The following is a 12,655-nucleotide window of genomic DNA, read 5'->3' as shown; positions in this document are numbered from 1 at the left end:
ACATCACTGATTTCGATTTCTAGCCCCCCCCCCCCCCCCCCCCGCTACATTAACAAACTATGGACAAAGAGTTCTATATTAATCTAGTTTAAGACTGTTTATTTTTAAGTAATATTTCTCTGTATGTATTTATGTATGTATAAACGCCCGAAGATGAACAGAACATGTTCGAAACGCGTTGTATTATGTTAGATTAAACATAAAATAAAAAAGTGACTGGTAGCAAAACTAGAAATAAATAGTTGGTATTTGTGGCTGCGAGCTGTATAGCGATTTGTTTTTCTCGGTACATCCAGCATCACACGTGGATACCATCTGCGAAATGTATTGCGAATAGAGTTATTAGAAAAGTAGTAATAAATTGAAACCTCATGCACGATGCGGCAGTTCGTCACGCATCTCAGCATTTGACGTCATATCTCCTTAACTATGTGTTGTACAGTGACATATTTTTGTATCTACATTCAGGGGTGGATGTGGATACTGTCTGCGAAAAATGTTACACATAAAGCTAGTAACAGCAAGGTAATAATTTAAACGTCTTGCATGACGCGGTAGCTTTTCGCTCATCTCAGTGTTCATGACGTCGCATCTCCTGACTATGTGTTGGTACAATGATGTAATTTTTCGGATACATTCAGTGCTATACGTGATTACTGTCTGCAAAACGTGTCACGAATACAGTTAGTAGTAAAGAAATAATAAACTAAAAAGTCATACTTCATGTGGCAGTTTTACAGCATGAATGGCGAAAATATAGTAAGCAATAAACATTTTTTGTTTCAGCGTTTTGTGGACGTCGTCAGCGAGAAGAAGTTTCGTACAGGTTTGAAATTATGTGCAAAGTTTGCTGCATGTCTCTCAGTGGTGTCATTCTCACATACTGAATGACAAATGTACAGGTTTTCTCGCGTCGTAAGCTACACTGTTTTTTCACCCCCGTCCCTTTGGTAGGTTTGTGGTTCTTACCCCGACAGTGATTCTTTCGGAACAGTAACTGCTGTGTGTGCCGTACGTGTTTCTTATAGAGCATGTCAACCAATGGAAAATCCAGGATGGAATGTAACAATATTATGAAAAGGGAAGTTGATGCTCACCATATAGCGAAGATGCTGAGTCGCAGATAGGCACAACAAAAAGTGAAGTGTTGGCAGAAGAGCCAACACCGTGTTGCTAGAGGAGACCGAAATGCACGCTTTTAAGCTCACGCAGATTGGCGTGAGGTCTGGAACAAGGTAAAGTAATTATCCTATAAAGAAAAGAACGTAGTTCTTGGAATACTTAACGTTAATCCACAATTGGAGAACATCGCTCTTGTTTAGACATTATTGCAATATAAACTGGTAATGGCGCCTTGCTAGGTCGTAGCAAATGACGTAGCTGAAGGCTATGCTAACTATCGTCTCGGCAAATGAGAGCGTATTTGTTAGTGTAGCATCGCTAGCAAAGTTGTCTGTACAACTGGGGCGAGTGCTAGTAAGTCTCTCTAGACCTGCCGTGTGGCGGCGCTCGGTCTGCAATCACTGACAGTGGCGACACGCGGGTCCGACGTATACTAACGGACCGCGGCCGATTTAAAGGCTACCACCTAGCAAGTGTGGTGTCTGGCGGTGACACCACAAAAAGAGTGTCACATTATAAGGTTTCGGCCAACAGGGCCTTTGTCGAAAATAGATGACAGACACACAAGCACACACACACACACACACACACACACACACACACACACACACACAAGCGCACGCGCATGCAAACGCAACTCACACACACGTGAATGCAGTCTCTCTGGCAGCTGAAGTGCAAGTCTGGTTGAACTCGGTCCAGTAGGAGATGTGGGAAATACATACGTACATACATACACACGTACATAAATATGTACACCCATGTTCATAATTTCTATGGATTCTGCTGGCTTGAGACAAGGTAAATACGTTACAAAGTCATCACTTCGCTCGTGGGGCTACTGGCCGCTATGCCCGACTGGACGCCGTTACGCTGAATGTTTCCTGAGAAAGAAATTAAATATCCTAGACCACTGCCGACAATGGCCTCCCAGTCTCCACGCGGTCCGGGAGTGGGGGCCGCGGGCAGGCCAAGGAGAAGCCTGTATTGGCTTTGCTCGTTCCTTCCTGGAAATACTCGATGCAGCAAGACATTTCATGTGGTATTGTGGTGTGGCATTTTTCGATCGGCACGACATTCTTCAGTTTTGGTAGAAACATGGTGTCAGTGCTGCTTATCCTTTGCCATTTGTTCGTGGTGCGAAAGACATTCAAAGGCCCAGTGCCTGTCTGCACAATAAGAGTCATTCTTTCCATCTGTTGTCACAAGTCTTTAAAAATGAATAGGAATGATAGAAGACAGGAATGAGTATTCCCCAGTGTATATTATGCGGTCGTATAAACGGGTACTGCGAATTTGCCTTGAAACGGTATTGCAATACCATGCAAATAAAATTTAAATATTTATTTGACAAAGAAAGTGCAAAAAAATTACAATGATCGACAGACGGTATTCATTGTTCTGTACATCAAGAAGCACTTCGTGCTAAGTTTGCAGGCGGGGAGCAAGTGAAGTAAATGGGGGTATGAATAGTAAAAGTTCTTGAGTCGGACGCTTTATTCGAAAGTCAACTGCAATCGTTTTCAGTGGAGCTGTACGAAGAATATGGAGACTTATATATTACTGGAACGCACGTTGGTTAAGTCAAGGAACATGCCTGGACAGATTTCTCGATTTAAAACTCACTATTGTTGAATTTATGAAGGAGAAAGGAGTACAGGAACGAAAATTAGACAAACTGGAATGGATTGCAGACATCGCGTAAGACACTGCAAGGTGAGGAACAGCTTCTTTCTGATTTAAGGTGGAAGCATTTAAAAAGGAAAAACGAGGTATAGAACGGACACATTCCGACAAACTCAGTCCAGTTCCTTAAGCTCAGCGGTTAAAGAGAATGCGAGGTTTGTAGAATTCGTTGCGGCCTTAGAATAATTACAACAAGCGTTTCCTAAACGTGTTGATAACACTGCCAACATTGTATCCGTTTTCGAGCCGTTTTCAGTACCTTTTTCCGTTTCTTTTGAAACTACCGCCGCGCATGTGCAAATGTAACTGACTGACCTGCAAGGTATTACCGTTTAAATGTCAGATCTTTATACATTAAAACTATCCAGAACGTCTAGGCTGGTTTTCCTCAGGTTGAGCTTCCACGTCTTCATAATGATGTTGTAAAAGTACTACAATATTTCGATTAACATACTTGAGTGAAACATCTTTTTCGATAACGTAACAAAATAAGTCACGATTACGTGGCAACCTGAGTGCGAACAGCTGTGAGAATGTCTGTGTTCATCCGTATGCCGACAGTTTGTACCAGATAAAAACTATATTATGTCTTCAGCATGCTAAGGGGAATGCAGTAGGGGAAATGACCATTTTATCTGCCCTGGCTTTTCTTATCATGCGTGGTAATAACATCAAATAATGCGAGTGTTAGGTACAATTTGATTTCTGTAAATCCTGAGTGCAGTCACGCGACGAATGTTAATAAGTTTTCGATGTATGTTAATAAGTGTTGTAAAAGATTTATTTGATTATGTGTGGCTGCAGTAGCCTAAGAATTATCATATCCGCCTCATTGTATTGAATATTTACATATTTTGTGATAAGTTTGTTATTTCCTTTTACATGAATCTATGTTTAAGTTGTTTGACTTACTCCGCATCCATGAGGACCATTTCATTTGGCTCAAATGGTTCAAATGGCTCTGAGCACTATGGGACTCAACATCTTAGGTCATAAGTCCTCTAGAACTTAGAACTACTTAAACCCAACTAACCTAAGGACATCACACACACCCATGCCCGAGGCAGGATTCTAACCTGCGACCGTAGCAGTCCCGCGGTTCCGGACTGCAGTGCCAGAACCGCTAGACCACCGCGGCCGGCATTTCATTTGGCATCTATGGAAGGTACATTAGGATAGTTTTTGTTTTTTTCTTTATAAACATTTATTGTGTATCCAGTTTTCTTACATGTTGTACATCATGGATGATCTCTTTACTATGTACAAACGAATATTGGAGCGAAAAATACATGTAATGTAAGCTAACCTAATTTCCTTTTAGTGCTTGGTCGACCTTGTCCGCGTTAATGTTGACTGTTTTCTGCCTCTTAAACACTCTTCACAGCTGTTAATGGCACTATGAGCGACATTTAGATTCTAGCGAACGTCACGCCAACTGAGGTCATTTTCTAAATTTATTAAAGGTCCGTCTTCGTGTAACGCCACTCTGCCTCTCTAACCGGGCAAGGTGGCCCAGTGGTAGGCAAAGTAGGAATACGGCGGCTCAAGTCCTCTTCCAGTCATAAAGATTTAGATTTTCATTACTTTACCTAAATCGATTAAGGTGAATGACTGGATGCTTCAGCTGGAAGATTACGGCAGTTTACTTCCCAGTCTGAGGTTGTGGTTCAAATGGTTCTGAGCACTATGGGAGTTAACTTCTGAGGTCATCAGTCCCCTAGAACTTAGAACTACTTAAACCTACCTAACCTAAGGACATCACACACATCCATACCCGAGGCAGGATTCGAACCCGCGACGGTAGCGGTCGCGCGGTTCCAGACTGAGGTTGTGCTTCGCCTCTAGTGACCACGTCGTGGACGAGACGCTAAATCCAACTTTTCTTGTTCCTGCTTGTCTAAGATTCGGATTGTCAGGTTGCTAGTTGTTTTTTATTGGTTCGACGATTGGGCCTTGGTTTCCACGTCATGTTCTTTAGAAGTTCTGGATTACTGAGTAACGTCCACACGCCATCGTTTTTGGTGGAAATCAGTTTAGAAACAAGCTCTGCTGCTGCTACACGTTATATGCACAAAAAATCTCAAAAAATTGCTTGGCATGAGCCAAAGAATATGCTGACATCATCAGCAAACTCTCTGATGGTGATTCAGTGATTTTCCACTGCCATTTTCTTTCCTTGTCCGAAAGAAAGGACACCACATCCACATAAGTATATACCGGCCATGACCTTCTTCTTCTGTGTGGATGCACACATATTCCCCGAACTCTTACGGGACTTGGTAAGAATGTCTTCCACGAGTAATGAGTGTGTTGGGGTGGGACACTACAAATGTGGTGTGTGAACATACAATATCATAATGTGGGTCTCGCGGGATGCGTGCGCAAGATAGTCCCTGCAGTCGCACTGTCCTCTGTGACCTCGGTGGCTCAGATGGACAGAGCGTCTGCCATGTAAGCAGAGATCCCGGATTCGTATCCCAGTCGGGACACACATTTTCACCTGTCCCCGTTGATATGTATCAATACCCGTCAGCAGCTGAAGGTATTAATAAAATTCTGATTTCGATCACGATAATGCTCCCGCTCACACCTCAATGCTTGTTCGTGATCTTTTGGCAAAAAACAAAACCGTTTTTGTTAAGGCTTTCGTGCCTACTTGTTGACAAACTGCCTGTTGGCTTCTGTCTCGGGTTCTTCGGTCGACGTCTGTTTGATGACTTGTCAGACGTTTCGCCAGCACGAGTGGCTAGCGTTGTCAAAGCTTCACCCTCCGTTGCTGATGGACTGGGTCTAGCTCGGGGAAGCAGATTACATGTACATGGTGCGCCAGCGTCCAAGGGCTTTCACGCGTTCTTTGCAGCACGGGAATCCAGGATCCGTTCATCCTGAAGCTTTCTTCTTTCTTGATAAAGCTATTCTCATGTTTGTGTGTTTCTACATCTTCTCAGAATAGGCGTGTGTGATCGTTCTTCTCTACAGTAAGAACCTCTGTGTCGGCAAATTTTACTGTTTGGCCACTCTCACATACTACGTGCCCTGCCACGACCTGTTTCTCCACCTGCCCCAACTTGCAATGCTGCTTATGTTCTGTGACTCTGGTGTAGAGTGATCGTCCAGTCATTCAAACATAAACTTTTCCGCATTTGTATGACACGCGGTATGTTCCCGACACAGTAGGTTTCTTTTCTCCTTTGCCGATTTGAGACACTCAGTGATCCTCCAGAATGAGATTTTCACTCTGCAGAGGAGTGTACGCTGATATGAAACTTCCTGACAGATTAAAACTGTGTGCCGGACCGAGACTCGAACTCGGGACCTTTGCCTTTCGCGGGCAAATGCTCTACCGGTGCTCTCGGTCCGGCACACAGTTTTAATCTGCCAGGAAGTTTCACTCAGTGATCCTCTTTGTCGGTTTATAAATATTCCTTACGCCCTGTTTGCGCAATATACGGCCGATTCTATCGGCCACTTTGGGAATGTATGGCAGAAAGGCCGTACCCGACATTTGTTTTCACGTCGTCGTCGTTTCGTCGAGTGTTTACTCTGCAACACTTTTTATGTAACTGAAGAAGTATCCATCGCTCCTCAGAACGCTTTCCACGTGTTGCATCTCGCGTCTGGGGTGCTGCGGCTCACATATTCGTCTTGCTCGCTTTATGAGCGTATTAATTAAGCCTCTTTCCTGGCTCTGATGGTGTCGGTCAGTGTGTGTTGGTTTTTGATACAAGCTGTGTCCCAGGTTTTCAGCATCCTTTGTGACCAACACATCTATGTAGGACAGCTGTCTGTCCTTTTCTACCACCATGGTACATTTTAGGTCGGCCTAGAGGTTGTTCAAGGGTCCTAAATAGTCACCGAGCTGTACTCACAATCGCTCCACACAACGGTCGTATCATTGACGTATCTGCAGCACAACTTGGGTTTACCAGATGCAAAATCCAGCGCCTGTTCAAATGGCTCTGAGCACTATGGGACTTAACTTCTTTGGTCATCAGTCCCCTAGAACTTAGAACTAATTAAACCTAACTAACCTAAGGACGTCACACACATCCATGCCCGAGGCAGGATTCGAACCTGCGACCGTAGCGGTCGCCCGGTACCAGACTGCAGCGCCTAGAACCGCATGTCCACTACGGCCGGCTCCAGCTCTAAATGTTCCATAAAGAAATTGTCCACCACTGGACTAAGAGGACTGTCCGTGGCAACGCCTTCCAGCTGTTCGTAGAAGTTTTAATTTCTTCAGTTTCTGACTGAAATGTCCTGAGTCCTTTATGTATGTGTCAGTCTTCCCCACGTGTAGCTCGAGCAGCATATACCAGTTTATACGTCGGTGAGCCAGGAGTGCTTACAGTCGGTCTTAATGGAACATTAAGGTTCCTCTGTATGTCCGCTGAGAGAGAAGACGCCTTGCTTAACCGATTCATATTTCGTGTGATGCTATGCGTCGGATCTCCCCTTAGTTTTCGATACGTCGTAGGATATAATGGGTCCCGGATCTTATGCCCACAAGCTTTGGTGTTCATTACGACAGTCGCATTTTCCTCATCGGTAGGCAGTACCGATATGCTCTTGTCGGCGATAAGAGTCTTGATAGCTTGTATCTCTTCTGTCTTAAAGTAGCAAGCTGGTGGTTTTACTCGGCGCAATATCCTGGCTGTTTCAGTGCATATTTCCTCAGCTCTTTCAGAAGGAAGAGTCCGATTGGCCACTTAGATATAAACAATGCTGTCCTCCATATTATAGTTTTCGGAGTGGAATTCCCTCCTTTTTGTAGGACTGACTGTTGCTCTTTGGTCAGTTGTCGTTCAGTGAGGCTGACCACAGTGCGTGACATGTCGGGAATCGCCTTGTCAGTCGGCTTCCTGTATCTTACAAACTTTTCCTTCCGTCAGTCAGTGCTTCGCTGAGTTCGCTCTGCATGCCACTGTGAGTGATGCTGTCGATCTTGTCCCAGACGTCTTGATACATTCTGCTTCTTAGTTGATAGGAAATGTCCAAAAGTTCCTTATCCGTTCTTGCTAAGTATGTTCCTGTTACCCGAATTCCCTTATGGAGAAAAGCTCGTTCCATTTGGCGTAGATACGATGTCCTTGGACGGTGGTGAATAGGCGCTTACATCTCGAGAACTTCGGTGTAGCCTCTTTATCTCAGCACCGCGACAGAAAGGCGAGAGACGATATCAATCGCGTTTTCTTCTTACGCCGTTGGTCAAAGCGTCGGTACAATCTGCCAAATCCTCCCCGTAAAGGCGTAGTAAATTGTTAAGGCTTTCGAAGACACTTTTTGACAAACTGCCTGTTGGTTCCCGTCTGGGGTTCTTCGACCGACGTTCGATGATTTTCAAAGCTTCACCCTTCACTGACGGTGTTGGGCCGGAGTCGAGCTTGTTCACAGAAGCAATAGAAATACACAAATGTCAGAATAGCTTCAACAAGAAAGAAGAAAGCCTCAAGATGAACGGATCCTAGAGTCCCGTGCTGCAGCGAAGGACCGTTGCAGGTAGCAAGGGGAGAACTTCACCGAAAATGACCGCAGGAAAGCCCTTGGACGCTGGTGCAGCAGGTACATATAGCCGCATGTTCGACTCCAGTCCACCACCGGCTTCTTCTTCTTGTTCTTCCGTATCCGGATGCACCAATTATATCTTCCCTTCCCAGTAATTAGCAACGTAGGTTGCTTTGTCATTGACTTTCAAAATATCGTCTTAAGTGCATATCTGGTCAAATCAATAGGTGGTCGAAGTCCTGTATTGCTCCGCATTCACACCTATCGCTGTCACTATAGCCCCATTTCAATAGGTTTGATTTGCACCCAGTTACTTCAGTGCGCAGCCGGTTTAATGACCTCCAAGTTGTAAAAGGTAGTTGAAATCCTGCAGATCCCTTCTCAAGTAGTTCCGTTGTGGAGTGTGGCACCATTTCTTCCCAAAGAGATAGCCGCCTTGCGACGGGCTTGGTGGCTCTTCAGTACTTTCAATGAAACTCCTGCAGGGTTTCAACCGGACACGTTGTTTTCGGTGCATTTTGTTTTGATCTTTCGATATAAGCGGCTACTTGTCTGCGGATAGTGGGTGGTGCTATGCCTATGATGGGATAAATTTTGTCTTTGGGAGTTGATTTGAGGCATCCTGTGGCAATACGTACAGTTTCGTTTACGGCGACGTCAACTTGCTTAGTGTGAGCAGAGTTCCTCCAATTGGTGCCGCGTATTCCGCTGCTGAGATACTCCGCGCCTGGCCCGTGGTGCGCAAGACGTGTGGTTGAGCTCCCCACGATGAACCTGTTAGCTTCCGCAGTATGTTGTACCTGGAACAGACTTTTTTTTAGTGTTGTGACAGTGCTGCTTAAAAGTAAGCGCTTTGTCCAGTGTTACTCCCAGGTATTTTGGGCTGTTTGTATGCTTCAGCTCTTCCCCTTGCCACATGACCCAGAGTTTCCGTTTGGCTTGTTTGCTCCTAAGATGGAAGGCGGATACTTGAGATTTACTAGGGTTTGGTTTGAGATTATTGCCTTCGTAACAGGTAGCAAGTTCTGTTAAGGCTCCTGTGAGATTCTCCTCCACTTCTTCAAAGGTTTTATCCTGTGTGGCCACTGCTGCATCATCGGCATAAATGAACATTCGTGTCTGGTGGCTGATGGGAAGGTCATTCGTATAGATGTTAAATAATATTGGAGCCAAGACACTACCCTGTGCAAGTCCATTTTTCTGTGTCCTCCATCGGCTGTTTTTAGATTGTAAGGTTACGCAGTAGCGTCTGTTCTGTAGCATGCATTGCACGAACATAGAAAGGGTGTAGTCCTTAGTGACATTATACACTTTCTGGGTAAGCAACTTACGGTTGTGTCATATGCGGCACTGAGATCCAGGAATGGGACCCCAGTTACTTCTCCTCTCTGATAGCCGTCTTCGATGCACTGTGTGAGATTAAGGATTTGGCCACAGCATGATTTTCCTGCTCGAAAACCAGCTTGTTCGTTAATGGGGCTTTGTCCACATAATCTGCTGTGCGTTTGAGGATCATTCGCTCCAGCACTTTAAAGAAATGACAAAGCAGTGAGACAGGCCGGAAATTTTTAGCTTCATCTGGGTCTTTCCCTGGTTTTAGTAACGCAACAACCCGAGCTTTCCTCCACAGTGTAGGAATTTGCATTGTTACAATACAGTTATTCATTAGCTCTAGGATCCATGCTTGTACTCTCGGTCCAAAATGTTTAATTTGCTCAGATTTCAGATCGTCGAGGGCAGCGGCCTTATTATTTTTCAAATCGTTGATGGTGTCTTGTAGCTTCTGAATGAAGAACTGGCGAGCTAGGAAGCTAATCTCCTCGTTCAATTTTGATTTTGCCATTCAGGCCATTAGTTTTTCCGTTCATGAGCAGCTGGTGAGCTATCTGATCAGGTGTAACTTTACTGTAATTTGTTTGTGGTTCTGTTGGGTCGGTGCTGAGACTTTTGAGCAGTTTCCATGCCTTCCTACTGCTGTGCTTCATGTCACCGGCAATGGAGGGTAATGCTTTGACAACGCCAACCACTCGTGCTGGCGAAACGTCTGAAAAATCATCAAACACTGGTCGGTCGAAGAACCACAGACAGAAGCCAACAGGCAGTTTGCCAAAACCATTATGTTGCCTCAGCCACCGTATTCGCCGGATATGGCCGCCTATGACTTCCTTCTATTCCTGAGGCTGAAGACGCCCATGAAAGGATATCGTTTCGCCAGTACTGGTGAGATAAATACAGAATCGCTGCTAAGTTCAAATGGTTCAAATGGCTCTGAGCACTATGGGACTTAACATCTGAGGTCATCAGTCCCCTAGAACTGCTTAAACCTAACTAACGTAAGGACATCACGCACATCAATGCTCGAGGTAGGATTCGAACCTGCTACCGTAGCGATCGCGCGGTTCCAGACTGAAACGCCTAGAACCTCTCGGTCACACGGGCCGGCCGCTACTAAGTTCCAGAAGTGCTTCCAAGATTGGAAAAAGCGGTGGCACAGGTGTATTACATCTGAGGGTGATTACTTTGCAGGGGACGAAGTTAATGTTGATGAAAAAATAAAGATTCTTCAAGAAAAACCAGAACTCTCGTTTCGCTTTGATCACGCCTCGTATGTAAACGTTGGTTCGAGAAATTTGATTTTCGTCTTCCGGAAGTTGCGCTGCATGTAAACGTGGTGAGTAATGAGGTGAGCCCTCAAAAAATGAACCGTACGGGAGCCGGCAGAAAGACGGCAGGGCAAATGCTCACGGATGCCAGTTGGGAGTGAGCAATTACTGCGGCCACAGGCTACTGGCTACCGACTGCTGGCGTGGTCTGCGGCCGTTTGGCCATCAGAGGCGCCGCTGATGAATCGGCCAGGCCGCCGGGGAGGGCCTCATTACAGAGCTGGCTGGATGGCATGCATCAAGCAGCGCCGTTAGGCGCCCTCCAGAAAGTCGGGCCTCGTTGCGTTACAGAGGCTAATAGCGCGGGTTCGCGCACACTGCCCGTGCTGCAATGTGAAGAACGGTGCGCTGCGGGGTACTCAGAGGCGGACGCCACGTCCCCACCACAGGGCAGGAGGATGGGATTCTCACGGAAATGACTGGCAGCTCCTGCCCACTGAGGAAACTTAGCAGTAGCCCGTGAAAGTGCTAGCGGTAATTGGAAACCTGTGCTGCGCTCCCGAAAAGAAACATCAGAGCACGGCTGTAACCATTCACATACAGGGTAAAGAAAAACTATCTTAAAATAAGGTAGTGTGCTGTAAAGCACCGAAGGGAAATTTTGCAATTACATAAGCCCTGTCACCCTAACAGGACTAACTCGTTCTTTCCAATACAGAAATTTCTTTATTAACTGCACGTATCAACAACCTTCATACACGGACTTTTCTGTCGACTGTCCATCCGAAAAGGCTTCGAAGGCCCAGTGATACCGAGCAACCGACGAGTCATCCTCCGATGCCGATATGAAGAGGCTTGTCGTCAGTACACCGATATCCCGGCCATTGTGAGTTTTCGTGACGGCAACTTCCACTTCTGAAACAAGTAGCTTTTCAATTGCTGTTACAAGGGCTAATGCACCACACTTGCCGACAGCGCTCGGCAGACCCGAATGGTCACCAATGCAAGTGGTACCCAAGCCCGACAGTGCTGAACTTCGTTGATTTGACATGAACCGGTGTTACCACTGCGGCAAGGCCTTTGGCCTATCTACGATAATCTAATAAACAGCTGAAAATTCTTGGCTGATTAAAATTGTATGCTGGACTCAGACTCGAACTCGGGACCTTTTTTCTACAGCGTAGACGTGCTAACCACTTCTCTTTTATTTATTTATTTGTCCACAATAGTCCGTAGCCCGTGGCCGTGCGGTAGCATTCTCGCTTCCCGCGCCCTGGTTCGATTCCCGGCGGGGTCAGGGATTTTCTCTGCCTCGTGATGACTGGGTGTTGTGTGATATGCTTAGGTTAGTTAGGTTTAAATAGTTCTAAGTTCTAGGGGACTGATGACCATAGACGTTAAGTCCCATAGTGCTCAGAGCCATTTGAACCATTTTGTCCACAATATCTCCGTCGCCAAAAAGGAAGAAATGAAGAAACGGAAGGGTTAAACGGTCACAGCAGAATACTCATTTATTTAAAGACAAAAAATAAAACCGCTTTTTCGATGACTTTGCTCTATCACCTAGATTTTAAGACAAGAAGTGATAAGTAATAACTGCCTAAGAAAAAAGAAATAATCTCCCGGGAACACATCTGAAACCCACACATGCAGCGTCGATACTCCACTAATACCGTCGCCCCATATCCACGACACGTCTTTCCGTAATCTCATGTAAGTGCCGTTGTCTGTTCAATCAT

This window comes from Schistocerca piceifrons, chromosome 3 (assembly GCF_021461385.2).
Source record: "Schistocerca piceifrons isolate TAMUIC-IGC-003096 chromosome 3, iqSchPice1.1, whole genome shotgun sequence".
Taxonomy (NCBI): domain Eukaryota; kingdom Metazoa; phylum Arthropoda; class Insecta; order Orthoptera; family Acrididae; genus Schistocerca; species Schistocerca piceifrons.
This window is presented reverse-complemented; position numbering follows the sequence as displayed.